The sequence below is a fragment of the Erinaceus europaeus genome, chromosome 9, assembly GCF_950295315.1.
Source record: "Erinaceus europaeus chromosome 9, mEriEur2.1, whole genome shotgun sequence".
Classification (NCBI taxonomy): domain Eukaryota; kingdom Metazoa; phylum Chordata; class Mammalia; order Eulipotyphla; family Erinaceidae; genus Erinaceus; species Erinaceus europaeus.
This window is the reverse complement of record NC_080170.1, coordinates 109,996,243-110,011,584: the sequence shown is the minus strand read 5'-3', so window position 1 is coordinate 110,011,584 and position 15,342 is coordinate 109,996,243.

The window sequence follows — 15,342 nt, the reverse complement described above, 5'->3', positions numbered from 1 at the left end:
TCCTCCTCCTCCTCCTCCTCCTCCTCCTCCTCCTTCTTCTTCTTCTTCTCTCTCTCTCAATAAGTTCATTAACTTAGTTGAAAAATAGAGCCAAAAAGATCTTTACAAGGTATGTAGACCAAGCTACTCAGTAGACAGATGAGAAAAATGTATGGTCAAGGCCTATGGGAGCCAGAATGTTAACTGACCTGATTTGAGTTGAAGAACTAGCACTGAAGTCTACAACCTCAAACCCAAAGGTCAGATCTCTTTTCATGAAGCCACATATAATGTACACACTATGTACATGAAGTCCTGGTTCTGGGGATATATAGAAAAACAATAAATTTGATAATAGTGAAAATTTTGAGAAATATAACTGTATTTTATAATTCTCCTTTTACTCTACAAGAGAACATCATCTAAACTCTGGCCCCATGGCACTAGGAGAATGACAGTGCTATGATTTCTCTTTTTTCCTCTTCCTCCTCTCTCCTCTCTTTAATATTTTTATTTTATTTTAGTGAAAGAGAATGAGAAAGAGAGATCATTATTCAGCTATGATTTTTGGTGGTGCTAAGGACTGAACCTGAGGCCTCAGAACCTCAGAGCTTCAGACATGAAAATCTTCTGCATAACCATTATTCTGTTTCCCCAGCCCCACTTTCTCACTTTCTTTCAATCTCAATCTCTCTCTCTCTTTCTCTCTCTTTCACTCTGAAAAAGTGGGCCTGGAGAAGTGAACCACTGGCAACAAAAGCAAAAGAGTCTGTCATCCATTCCTCTGATAGAAGGTACTCAAGAACACAATTACATTTATAGCTGAGGTTTAAGATATGTGAGCATAAGCACAACTAGTAAAGATAATTTTAACTCTCATCTTGAAACCTAAATAAATCTTTAAAAGTCAGTCTTCACAGTACACAGTGCTCTACCCAACATGCATTTTGATGAGGGCTGACGTGTGTTAGCACATACCTTTGCAAAGTGTGAAATTGTGTCCCTGAGACAACAGCAGTCCTGTAAAACAATATTTCTTCAAAAATATATATTTAATCAATTTTCTAGTATTGAGAAGTGGCTTATATCTGACGGTCCATAGTTTACCCCACCTAGATGAAAGTGAAATTGAGCAACAGAAGAATTCCTATGTATCTTGGACACAAAAAACTACTCCTAGCCAAAATATAGTCTGACTGTGGGACCAGTCAGTGGCAAATGTTTAACAACTAAGTTTTGGAAAGGGGAAAGATAAGAGGAAGCCTCCATGGTTGTGTTTTCTAGTATCCCCAGTATAAATATTTCCACCATGGCCACTTTCAAGCTACCAGGACATCACTGATGTAAAATTTTGAAAGGAAGCATAGCAGCACAGCCTTAGAAAGCCCTGCCCCACTAGGGAAAGACAGGAACAGGCTGGGGGTATGGATCAAACTGTCAATGCCATGTCCAGAGGAGAAGCAATTACAGAAGCCAGACCTTCCACCTTCTACACCCCATAAAGATGTTTGGTCTATACTCCCAAATGGAAAAGGAATAAGGAAATGTCCAATGGAAGGGATAGGATATGGAACTCCGGTGGTGGGAAATGTATCCCTCTTATCCCACAATTTTGTCAATCATTATTAAGTCACTAATTTTTTTTAAGTAGAAAGTTAAGAGTGTTAACACAGTTTCAATGTAACTCATCTGTGTCTACATGATTAAATTTTTACCACCATATTCACCAAATTCCTAATCAGCTTTTATTAAGTTTGTACAACTCAGCTCCCAGAAAATCTTTGAGCTAGGGAGATAGACTTTTGAGTCTTAGTCCATTGTTATGTCAGGTACGTGACATTGGATAAAGGTTTGAGTTTCTTTGAACACTTTTTTTTTTTTTTGTGGACGGCATGATAATAACTTCAAGAGTTTATTGATGATGCTTAAATGTGATAACATTTGCCATGGTTACTATCTATAATAAATAATCAACAACTCAACTATTTTGTACATTCCACATTCAAACTCAGTAAACAGTTTCTAGGAATGTATCGTGCATAGTTTCTAGTACTAGGTATCGTGAGAGTACAGATTGTTCCAAACATTTCTCTTGATCTGTGTTCACAGAGTTCATGGTCTTATAGAATGGGGTACAAAATATAGAGAGCAGTCAGGATAACCGAAGGTCAACTATGATGAGCTACTGAAGGCTTGAAGAGTTTGGGGCATGAAGAAATGAGAGAGAAAGACTCATGGAGGTGATTATTCTTGAGTCATATATTATAGAACTGGCTTGGATGTGGTCTGTGATGTCCAGGGAAGGGTGTCCCAGGAAAAGGGAATAAAGCAAACAAAGGCAAAGTATGAAGTATCATGGAGGCATCAGATACAGAAGAATTGATGTGGGGGTGGGGGTTGGAGAGAAGAGTAAAAATAAGTGCTGAGGGGAATTGTTGAAAGTAGCAACTTCTGGATTCATGACCTTGCATGCTATGGAATCGGTTCACATTTTCTTAGCTAGTGATGAGACAATGGAAATATTTCCTCCCTACAAGTGGTACAAATTAAGGTTTGTTTTTGTTGTTGTTGTTGTTGTTATTGCCTATCATGTTATCTAAATACATGTCTACTGAATACATTCCCTCTTTCCTTTCCTTCCAGGGGAAGAGTTGAGTTAACTAGATAAAGGGAGGGAGTTGAATATGGAGCTCTGAGGGTGGGCATTGTGTGGAAATGTACCCCTCTTATCCTATAGTCTTGTTAGTATTTCCATTTTATAAATACAATTTTTTTAAAAGTGTGTGGGGGAGAGTTAACTAGATAGGGGACCAAGCAGTGGTGCCTCTGGTTGAGCACACATATTACAGTGTGCAAGGACCCAGGTTCAAGCCACTGATCCTCACCTGCAAGGGGAAAGCTTCACAAGTGGTGAAGCAGAGCTGTAGGTATCGCTTTCCCTCCCTACTTCCCCTCCCCCTCAATTCTTCTCTGTCTTTATCTAATAATAATTAAATAAAATATTTTTAAAAGAGTTAACTAGATAGTAAAATGCATTTTTCAATGAACTAACTTTTCCTGTGGTGGAAAATCCCCATGTTGAGGGAGGTGGCATTATAATTTCCAGTTGCAAACAAAATTATTATATAAAGACTTTGATAGCTACTGAAAGGTTCAAGCCACTGGTAGCATTTCATGAGTTTTGAGTTGTCCACTGTACCTCTCATGCCTTATACTTCACACATACACAAAACCTCCTATGACCTACATCTTTATCTACTCCAGTCTTAAGCTTCTATATATAGGTTTCGGTTATGAATGTTTTTTCCTATGAAAAGGTCAGGCCTTGCACATGTACCATCAACACAAAGCTCTGCTTATTAAAATGCTGGCAGACCAGCTTGTATAAGTCATTGAAGTTTTCTCAGTGAGGGGAAAAATCATAGCAATTTGCTGAAAAAAAAAAAAGAGAAATAGCCTCCAAACTTTCTCAGCAAGACAAGGGGAAAGCCTCTATCTTGTGATTACAGAAGCATTTTCTTTCTGCCTACAGTGACCTGTAGCTGTCTGAGGCAAAATTTATAGTAGGTGGAGACACTCCCACTACCAGCGCTCTCTCTCTCTCTCTCTCTCTCTCTCTCTCTCCCTCTCTCTCTCTCTCTTTCTCATGCATGCAGGTATTCAAACTCACTTCTTTCAGAGTGACACCAAGCTCTGTTAGCTCCTCACCCCACACCTCAAACCTCTGTGGAACATCTGGAGGTGCGACTAGGAAGGTACCTTGGCCAGAGAGATGCAAACCCAATTTGGGGTTTCCGGTCCTATGTAGAGTGTTTCAGCCACTCTTGGCTAACATTGCAACACCAGAGAAAGCATGGGGTGATTTGAACTCTTACTTTTAAGCCAAAAGTTCACAGATTCAAATACCCCTTTAAAGTCAGCTGCTCCCTAGAGTTAACCTTTGAGTCAAATGCTCTGAAAGATCAAACTGCTTTCAGCAAAGAAGCTTGCTGGTTCAGTTCATATCCTTTCTCATAAGGCCCTTCTCTTTCCCAAAATCAAGTATGTAATAACAGTAAGTCTAGGTGAAGTCTAGGTGATAGGCCCTTTCTCTAGCAGGTAAGACCCTGAAGTGGAAAGAGGTAAAATGACTTGCCCAAGTTCACTCTACAAGTTCACCCTCTTGTTGGTTGAATACATATGTGGTCAGGGGGCCTGTCAGGGGGGTGAGGGGCAGAATGAGCATATAAAGCAGTAGGTTTCACCTTGGCTTTCCTTGGTGAGTCAATCTCTACCTGTTAAAACAGGCCTCACATAGGAACCTTTATAAAATCGATATTGCCAAGTTGTAGTGAGTAAAGTTGGAGGTGAGAAAGGTCTGCTTAAGGTTTTCAATCAGATGCTATAGCTCCCTCACTTACTGATTTGGCTCTTCAATAAATACTTGTTGATGATATGCCAGTTCTCATCCTAGATATCGAGAATACAGTGTTATAAACAAAAACAGTCTGATTTCAGGAAATTTAGAGACTGCCCCCCTCTTATTTGAACATTACAGATCTTTTCCCTTTTTTCTCTCTCTCCCTTCCCTTCTTACTTTTATCTCTCTCTCTCTCTCTCTCTCTCGTTATCATCGGGGCTCAGTGGCAGCACAATGAATCCATTTATCCTGGAGGCCATTATTTTCCCTTAAAAATGATTTTTACCTGTCTGTTTTGTTTGATAGGGTAGAGTGAAATTGAGAGGGAAAGAGGGAGGGAGGGAGGGAAAGAGAGAGGGAGAGAGAGAGAGAGAGAGAAGATAAATGCCTGTGGAATTGTTTCTTGCTTGTGAAGCATTCCTCCTGCAGGTGGGGAGCAGGGGCTCAAGCTTGGGGCCTTATACTTGGTAATGTGTGAGCTCAACAAGGTGTGCCACTGCCTGGCCCCCAGATTCTTTTTCTTATCCTTCTTTCTTTTCTTTTCTTTTTTCTTTTTTTCTTTTATTTTTTTACTTGCCATTCATCTTCCCACTAGAGTGTGAGCCTCTCAGAGACAGAAGCCATGTTGCACCCACTTCTAACTCACACTGCATAGCACCCAGTAGGCAACAGCTGAAGAAATGATCTCTGAGAATTCCGAAGTCATTCACTTCAAATAAGTAAAAGCAAAGGGGAGGGGAGGAGAATTAGAGCTGAGCTTCATTTTGGATACTTCATCATTTCTCTTTTTCTTTCTTTCTTCCTCCTTTCTTTTCTTTTCTTTTCTTTTCTTTTCTTTCTTTTTTCTTTTTTTTTTTTTTTTACCATAGTCCTGCTTAACTCTGGTGCTTGGGACTGAACCTGTGGGACCCAGGTATGAAATTGTTTCTGCATAACCACCATGCTACCTCCCTGCCTGTTGACCTATTTCTTGACTACTATAGTGATTCCTAAAGTTCTTGAACTTTAGTTGAAGAGACCACATTAGATTGAACTCTTTCTGTTCTCTTCCTCCACCTTTACTTCCTCCTCCTTCTTATTTTAATTATATTTATTGACTGATAGATTGATTTTTGGAGCTATGGCCTCAAGTTTGCATGATTTTGCTGTTCCAGGCCTATTTTTCATTCAGATAGACAGAGAGAGGGAGAGATACCACCGTGTGATAGATTCCCCGAGGGCCATAGAACCTTCCATGTGATTCTCAAGGCTCAAACTTATTTGCATGCATGGTGGGGCACACACCCTACCTGGTCAGTTATTGCTGTGGTACAGTAACTCCTTCTTATTGCCCAACTCTGAAGTACCAGTCTCACCCACCAGGCTGGGATTCCTTCTCTTAAACTAATAATGCCTGTCTGTTCTGAAGAAGCTTGTTTCCTGCATCTAAAACTCCTGGATCCAGCTTTTCAGACCCCTACAAGTTTCTCTTGCTGATAACTTGGGTTGGCTCAAGTTTGTGAGGTAAATGTGACATGGTAGTTGTTCTTGGTTTTGAATACAACAGTGCTAAGCATTTGTTGTTGGATATGAAAAGAAAAATATTCACTCTAGTCATGGGAGCTTTCAGGGTTAGATTCTTCATCATTGGAGAGGTGCACAGCCCAACACTAAAAGGGAAAATCAACCCAAGATGGAACAAGTCAGTCCAGGGAACACCTTCTCTGCCCAGCCTTCTGGTCAACATCTCTACTTCCCACCATTTTACCAAATTTTTAAATTATCAGTCCCTTTTGTCCCTGATGAAAAGTCCAACTTAAAAAAAAATTCATTTAGGGCCAGAGATAGAATTAACTTAGTACACTACTTTGTCATGCTTGTGACCCGTGCTTGAGGTTAGCCCCTAGCACACTGAAGAAAGCTTTGGTGCTATGGTCTGTCTTTCCCTCTCCCTCTCCCCCTCCCTCTCCTTCACTGTCTCTATTTAAAAAGAAGAAGAGGAAGAAATAGAGGAGGAGGAGGAGAGAGTTCATCAGGAACAAAAACATAAGCCACTTGTGGACCTCCCAGGACCTTGCCATCTCTATAGGAATTGCCCCACTCTCCAAAGGGAGGTTGGATCAACCTACCCTGCAACTCAAGGAAGACTGATTCTGAGATGAGTGCAGCCTAGAATGTTCCCAGCTGTGACCATGAACTGCAAACTCAAACTGACAGGGACTCAGAGGTAGCACAGGCTCCTGTGCTAAATATAAATAAATATGAGTCCTGGGTCAAGAGGAAGGGGTAAACAGTTAATTTCATTCATAGATTTTCTTCAAGATTGGGAGCTACTCTCTGCCCTAATCAAACTGCCTAGTCTTTTTCTCAGTTCTGACACCATCTTCTCAGACAATGTTTTTGTCCAACTCCATGTTAGCTATCAAACTCAAGCAAAAACCACGATAGTCATAGGCCCCAGGAACATACCTCAAATAGACTTTCACACTTCTTTCTACCCTAAAATCCTTGTTCTCATCTACTCTATTCCTCCTTTTTGATTCCTGATCATTAATAATTTTGTCCTACTTTATATCTTTCAGTCACAAAGTTCCAAGTGTTATCATGATTCCATCCTGACTTCCCTGAGCAGATGACCTCACCAATGTGTCCTAGAATCTCACCTCTCTAGAGCCCTATCCCACTAGAGAAAGATAGAAACAGGCTGTGGGTATGGATCAACCTGCCAATATCCATGTCCAATAAAGAAGCAATTACAGAAGCCAAAACTCCCACCTTCTGTAACCTAAAAAAAAAAAAATTTTGGTCCATACTCTCATTGTGGGGGAGAAGTAATAGAGGGAAGATGACTAGAGAGCTCTAAAATCCAACTTCATCAGGACCTGGAATGAGAAGGAAAAAAGGGGGGGGGGTTGGATGGAGTAGTAAGTGTATGTGAGTCTTGGAAAGGAAGAAAAGATGAATCATAGAAAAAAATGGGTATAAAAATATAAATAGGTAATTGTAGAAATAATAGTTAGCCAATACCTGCAACCTTAGGAGAATTGCTCTAGCTTTTAATGGAGGGAAAAGGGACATAGAACTCTGGTGATGGGAATGGTATGGAGTTGTACTTTTGCTATCTTGTAATTTTGTAAATCAATATTAAATCACTACTAAAATTAAAGGAAGATGACGAAGAGGAAGAAGAAAATTCATCTGGCCTCAACATAATCAGTCCTCAGATGGTGGTGATTATGCTGCTTCAGGGTAAATGGTTTTCCTGTATTTTATTCATTTAAATCTCCTAAAGTTCCTTCCCCCTTCCTCCTCCTTTTTGTCATCACCGAGTCTTTATTGCTTCAGGTCAGCATTTTTGTTTTTCATATAGAAAGAGATAAAGACAGACATAGAGGAAGACATGCCACTACAGGAAGAGTTCCCCCAATGACACTGTGCTCTCACATGATGTGCCAAGACCTCCAACCTGAGTCACACACATTTGGCAAAGCACGTAATATGTCATGTGTACCATCTCACTAGCCCCTAAAGTTCCACTCTTGATACACTGCTCATGAGTTCCCAAAGCCCTGGTGGCTCCCTACACTGATTCTACACTAAGTGCCAATCACTTTAGTCTAGCACTCAAGACCCTTCACCAAGGGACTCTGATGCATCGACTCTTCAGTCTTACTTTGGACCTTTAGCCACCAGCTAGTTCCCAAGCCCATTAAAATCACATTATCCTAGCACTTATCCCTCATTCCTTCTATACATTATTACATTCATATGACTCTAATACCAATTCTAATATGATTTTGTCCATATTCATAGTACCTATTTCCTTACTCCTTGGACTATTTCCTTACTTGTTTCTGCTCCTATGCCTCCATCATGATGTGCTCTGTTTGGCTCTGGTCATACTGATTAACCAAACTAACTTGTATTAGAAAGCATGTTTCCATGTAATGAGGCTGAAGAGCACATTGACTGAGCACAGATTCTGCCATCAGACTTTCGTGGCGTGAGTGCTAGCTCTGTCTACTGGCAGGATGACTACTCAAGTCACTTAATCTCTCTGGGACTCAGTTTTCTCATCCATAGGATGGGAACAAATAATTATAGCTCCTACCTCATGTTACGAGATTTAAATGAGTCAACTTTTCTTATAAAGTGCTTACTTCAATGTTTGGCACAAAGCTGTCCCAAATAGGTGGTGCCTATTCATTCTTTAAGGTGCTCTTTCATTTCTCCTTCCTTCATGAATATTAATTCTATTTTCCATGGGCAAAGCACTTCAGAGTTTACAAAAAAACTTCCATATTTGTTTTCACATTTAATCACCGCAGTAGTATATGAGGTAGGTGTTGCTATCCCCTGAGAGGTTGAGTGGCAAAGGTAAAAACAGGGGCAGCAGAATGATGGCAGGAACTCAGAGATTTTGCTTCTCAGTCCAGAAGATGTTCAGCAACATGTGGCTCCAGTTTGAGGGAGGGGACTGCCCCTGGCTCTGTCCAGCATGCTGTCTGCTGTCAGGTCAGCCTCATCCTTGCCTGAGACAAGGTCCCTGCAAGCACAGAGTTGGTGTTATCATTTCTATAGCACATAAACATAACTGCATTTCGGGACCAGGGTTCTGGCTCATAGTTACCTCAGGCGAGAAGGATTTACTGATCTTATGAAGTCCCTGGAGGCTTTGCGGTTTCACTTCACCTTTGCTGCAGACTGCTTCGTGACCTTTGCTCCCGCTCTGTGTGTAAGCAGTGCACTCTGCGGGACCCCAAGTCACGTGACAGGGAATGGAGACACACAGGTTAGAAGAGATCTTGGAGGTCAGTAAGTCCAATCCACCAAAAACATTTCACAAAGAAAAAAGTCTAGTTTCAAGAAATGAAATTATTTGCCTGAAGAGCCCACTACTTTTTGTGCTTTTCAAAGCAATGTCATGTTCAGGCCCTGTAGAAATAAAGATGAAACACTCATTCTTGGGGCTGGGTGGTGGCATTTCAGATAGAGTGTGAATGTTACAATGCACAAGGACTCACATTTCCCCCTACATTCCCTACCTGCAGGGAAGTTTGGTGAATGTTGGAGTAGTGTCACAGATGTCTCTCCTTCTCTCTGCCTCTTACTCTCTGTCAAAAAAATGGTCACCAGAAATGGTGGATTCATGTAGGCAGTGAGCCCCAACTATAACCTAGGTGGCAAAAATAAAGTGCTTACTTTTAAGAAATGTACATCCTTGTAAGTCATGTCCCAGACATCTTGCCTCAAATATCTAACTCAATGCCTAGTAGACATAGTGAATGCATCACAAATAATTCTTGAAGAAATGAATAAGCAAATAACTATCATAGGCCTTAGACTCCAGATGATTTAATGGTGGCTCTTTTTGCCCACATTTTATGCCTCCCCCATCCAGATTTATACTATAGAAAAGTCTAATAAACAGTTAGAAATCATGACCAAAAGGAATTACACACATAGCCAATGTCCATCATTTTAATTTATGATTTGCAAGTGGAATCTCTGTCATCTTGAAGAAAAATTTGCTCTCCACTTCTCTCCTGAAGTGACAGAAGCTAAGTAGAGAAGCCAGGTTGTAGCAGAAGCCAACTATGGACAGACCCAGAACCTGCTTTGTGAGATGCCAGTGCTGTTTAAAATGTACCTGTGTCTTTGATGTGCAAATGGAAACCAGCACATGGAGCACATTGGCTTACACTGACATATTACTGTGCTTCAGGATTTTACTGATCTAACTCATATCGAAGGTTACTTAACCTGAGAGCAGGAGGTGTCCTTGGAGATCATCAAAAGTTAGAATGCTTTTATAGGACAGTTGGAAAAATTAGAGTCAGATGGGGAAAGTGAGTGGCTTACAGACACACAGCATGTCCATGGCTCAGACTAACATGAAAGCTAAGCTTCCTGGGTTCCCATTGAGAGGATCTTTCCATGACCCATATTACTAGACTTGGTTATAAGCCCACAGGTCATCACTGTATGTTTTTGCAGGAGTTTGGGTCTTCTATGACTTACTTTCTCCCACTATTGACAGAGTGTCTTGCATTTCACAGAAAGTCCTACCATGCTCAACATGGTAGGGTTCTCAAAGTGTTTTTACATTCATCATGAACCATATTCAATAAGTCTTGGAGCCTCAAATCACCTACAAGGACAGAAGGCTCATGGACTAAGAAAAACAGCAGCAGAACTTGAACTACAGTCTTCTGACATCTACCATGTTCTTCCATGACACATCATCACCAATCCAGTAACTATTTCACTGACCAAGAGAAGGAATGATTATGGAATGAATGAATGAATGAATGAATGATTTGATGTCATGAATTAGTAATCACTCCAAGGAAACAGAATTAAAACATAATTGACCCCACGCCCTCTGTCTAGACTCAGGGTGACCACTCAGTCTGCATGTGTTTCTTTCACATGATACTGCATTTAAAGAGAAAATGAAAGATTGGCCAGCAACTGGTCTCTGTGTTCTTTAAAGGAACATTTTCTCCAACACTTTTAGACAATCCTCACAAGCACTGAGAAAGAAATTTAAGCTAGAAAATATGACCACCCAAAGATCATCTATCAATAATTAATAGTTTGGTAAATATTCAATGTACTCTAGTCATGTCAAAATGTGCATGCAATCTGCTTAATTGATTTATACTGGAAAAACTACATAGGCATCTGTTTTTATCATCTGATAATAACACAAATATCTAGTCAGGTCATAGGTGGACCAAATGGGAGAATAAACACAATATTTTGACAGCTTTTGATCCATTAAATAACACATAAATGTTAAGATTCCCAATCACTGCTTCCCACTGACTATTACAAGGACCCAACAATGCCAGTTTGCCAAATCTTGTCAGAGAATTCTCTAGCTTTGAGTTGACCATGGATTTAACATCATGAATACAAAAGAAATTATAATACCTTAGTACTGCAGTGTATGACTCACTAAACTCATTTACACACACATGCACACACCACTGTATCTACACATGCACACACACACATACAAAAAATATATATGAATAATTAGTGTACAAGTATAATTAGTGTACAGAGAGGGAGACATAGCACTTCTCTACTCCTTATAATAAGTGTAGAAGAGAAGCAAGGCTCAAGTCACTATCTTATTGTGATTGGTTAGCTGACTGATTAGTTGGTTGATGAGAGAATAAATCAGAGCAACATTGCAGTTCATGCAGTGCCAGGGATCAAACTTGTTCCTCCACTGAACAACCTCCTGAATGGCTCATTGTTTTATTTTAAATATTTAGAAATTAAGGATCTTGGAAATTATAGACATACCTGCGATTTTTTTTTTCTAATTGCTATAGTGAAAAACAGAGGAAGAAAGAAAGGGAGAGAGAGAGAGAGAAAGGGAGGAAGGGAGGGAGGGAGGGAAGAAGGAAGGAAAGATGGGGGCAGGAGGAGAGGGAGGAAGGAAAGAAGAGGGAGAGAGGGAAGAATACCGCAGCATCAAACCTCGCTGCAGTCCACTGGGAGTCACACTGGAATGCTATGCAGGTGTGTTATCTTGCCAGTTCAGTGCCTAGAATTTCTGTGCCACTTGCTGTGTCTTTTAACAAATAGCATCAGAAGTTAGATAAGTGAACAAAAGTGGGTTAACATCCAAAGAGAAGTGTCTTGTGTTTTGGAGATAGCATTATTTCACTCATGCACAGTGGATCACAGACTTAAAGGCTTGTTTGGCCTTTCCTCTAGACACCTCTCTATGCCATGCTACACTGCCTGCCTGACTTAAAAGACCCTAGAAGGCTTGGGGGTTTGGGTTCACCCCCACAGAGCAGAATAGACTTCAATGGACATGCCTAACTCTCCCAGCATGAGTGAGGACTGTGCATTCCGTGACCTCCACAGGGGGTCCCCTGCAGGTCTGTGAGGAGGTTGGGTTTGGTGAATGGGGGCCACTGGGCAGGACAGTGTCCCCTGCTCAGTGAGGCAAGGGCTGCAGGCACGGCTGGTTGGAGGGCCAGTGAGAGGTTGTGATTCATTTCTGTCCCCCGGCACCCACCTGGCTGGCCTGTAGCAGAGACTGTGGGAGCAGGGGAAAGTGAGGCCTGGGAGCAGACCCGCGGGAGGCAGTAATAGCGAGAAGAGGGTTGAGAGTGGCAGCTGCTGAGGTTGATATTTATATAATGACTCTCTGTGTCACAGGCAGGAAGTGAAACCAAGGTTCTGCTGAGACACTTTCCTCCCCCCCACACACACCACTGCCCACGGGTGGTTCCAAAGGGGTGACATGGGGGAGAACCTCAGCTGGTTCTGCCTCAGCCTCAGCATGTGCAGAGCCATACCAGGCTCTGGGCTTGGCACTATGGTGTCACTGCCAACCAAGGCTTCACATGACCTAATGGTCTTCTTTGTCAGGGCTTTCATCCTCACCCTTTGATCCTTTCCCCAACTCGTCCCCTAATATGATGGAAAGAGCCTGGTTACTCCCTGCAAGTTTTTTTCAATCAGTGATTTAATATTTAAAAATTATAAGATAACAAGAAATTATAATTCCACAATGTTCCCACTATCAGAGTTCCGTGTCCTCATTCCCTCCATTAGAAATTGCAGTGGTTCTCCCAAGGTCACAGATATGGGTTTACTATTACTTATTTTTTAATCTTTTAAAAAATATTTTTATTTACTTGTTATTCACAGAGACAGAGAGAAATTGAGAGAGGAGGGGAGAACTAGAGAGGGACAGAGACAGAAAGACACCTGCAACCCTGCTTCACCACTGGTAAAGCTTTCCCCCTGCAGATGGGAACCAGGGACTTAAACCTGGGTCCTTGTGTATTGTAATGTATACACTTAACCAGGTGCACCACTGTCTGGCCCCAGTTTACTATTATTTCTATAACTCCCTCTCTCTCTCTCTCTCTCTCTCTCTCTATATATATATATATATATATATATATATATATATATATATATATCCCATTTTTTGCTATGGTCATGCCTTCTCTTCCTTTCTAAATAACACCTACTATTTCTGAGTGTTATTTATTTTTTAGTTCCTCTTCTCTGTCCAGATCCTGATGGAGTTGGAGTTCAGAGCCTTCTAATCATCCTTCCCTAACATTTCCCCCTCCCCACCTCTGTCTCGACCAAAATTCTTTTGAGGTGCAGAAGGTGGAAGGTCTGTCTTCTGTAATTGCTTCTCTGCAGGACATGGGCATTAGCAGGTTGATCCATACCCCCAGCCTGTTTCTATCTTTCCCTACTTTCCCTAGTAGACTAGGACTCTGGAACAGTAAGGTTTCAGGATACACTGGTGAGATTATCTGCCCAGAGATTTTAGGATGTAATCATAGTGGCATCTGCAACTTGGTAGTTTAAAGGTGACAAGATATAAAGCAGGACAAATGTTAAATAAATAGGGACCCAAAAGTAGGAATAAAGCAGATGAGAATAGAGATTTTTCTGGGGTGAAAAGAAGCTTAGGAAGTCTACTTTAGGTAAGTTCATAGGGATCCATGACTGGTAATTTTTGCTGGAGCTTAATAGCTAACACGGAGGAAGACTAAAAATATTGTCTAGGAAGATGTTGTCAGAGCTGAGAATAGGACTAGAAAACTGGATCGGGGCAGAGTAGCTCCCAAACTTGAATAAAATATATGAATAAAATTAATTGTTTACCATATCAATCTGACCTAAGGCCCATATATATTTATATTTAGCACAGGAGCAAGCCCTCAAGAGGGCTTATAATGATGTTCCTGAGGGAAGTGACCAGTGATGGTGCATAGAGGGGTCTATTAGAGGTCTAGGCCCATTGTACCCAAGGATTTCCTGACTCAGGTTGCTGGTGATAGAGTGGCCTGGCAGTGAACAAAAAGGCCATCGTTAAGTCAGTCAGTGCCTTGCCATTTTCCAACTTTCATAGTCCCTTCTTTATCTGTCAAACTTATGCTTTGAATGCAGTGAAAGTGTGTGAAATAAATCCACCTACAACCCAGACTGAGCTTGCATCTCAGCAGAATTAGCATTAAGCATCTTGTCACACCTCCATGATCATTTCCAGTAATTTCACTTACAACTTTTGTGAACAAGTATTCTGTTTTCCTATTTACCTCATGCAAACTTTCTCCCATATTTATAATGTTTAAGTCTGTCTGAAGACTTAGGATTCAGAGTAAATCTCCCCCCAGTCACTTACTCAAGGCTGGCTGGAGGAATATAATCTTGTCACTCTACAATCAGAGTGTTTTTATATAGTTGTTACACCAGCTAGAGAAGCCTGTGTGTTGACCCTCCTTCCTACCTGTGTATTAAAGGCTCTGAATCATGGAGGGTTTGCATCTGAGAAGACCCTGAAAATTCACTGTTTTCCATTGAGAAGGATTACCAGCTGTGGCAGCATCCAGTTTTCAGAACTGCAGGAATTGAAACCTCACTCGAGAAGGTCAGAATCAGAAGCTGCATTTTAGGAAGATCTCTAGATGGTCCCAAATACATGCTACATTCTGAGAACTATTACCTTGTCCCAAGAAGCTCATTCACAGGTGAGGAAATAAGGGCTCAAAGAAAGAGTCACATGGAAAGAAAACACATCAGAATGGAACTGCCTAGTTAACATCTCATTGGTCTGCCAAAGGCCCTGGTTGAAGATGACTCTCAATGCCAGCTCTATGAAGCAAGCAGGGAAATCAATTTCCTCTTATTTTTATTCTCAATTTCATATATGGGTATTTTTTTTTTTGTAATTTACCTGACTAATAGAAAAATCAATACAAATTATTTCCCAGCATCTCTTTCAAGCTCCTGTGGGCTAAGCTGTCATTGCACTTGTTACTTTCCACACTCTGGTGGAATAAATTAGGGGTCTTCACCTAGAGTTTACATGAAAGGGAGCTGTGAGCACTGTGAAGAAAAAGAAGTTATATTAGCAGATGTTTCATCTACCCCAGCCTTGGTTCTCAGGAACCTGACCTGGAAAAACTATGAATAACTACAAT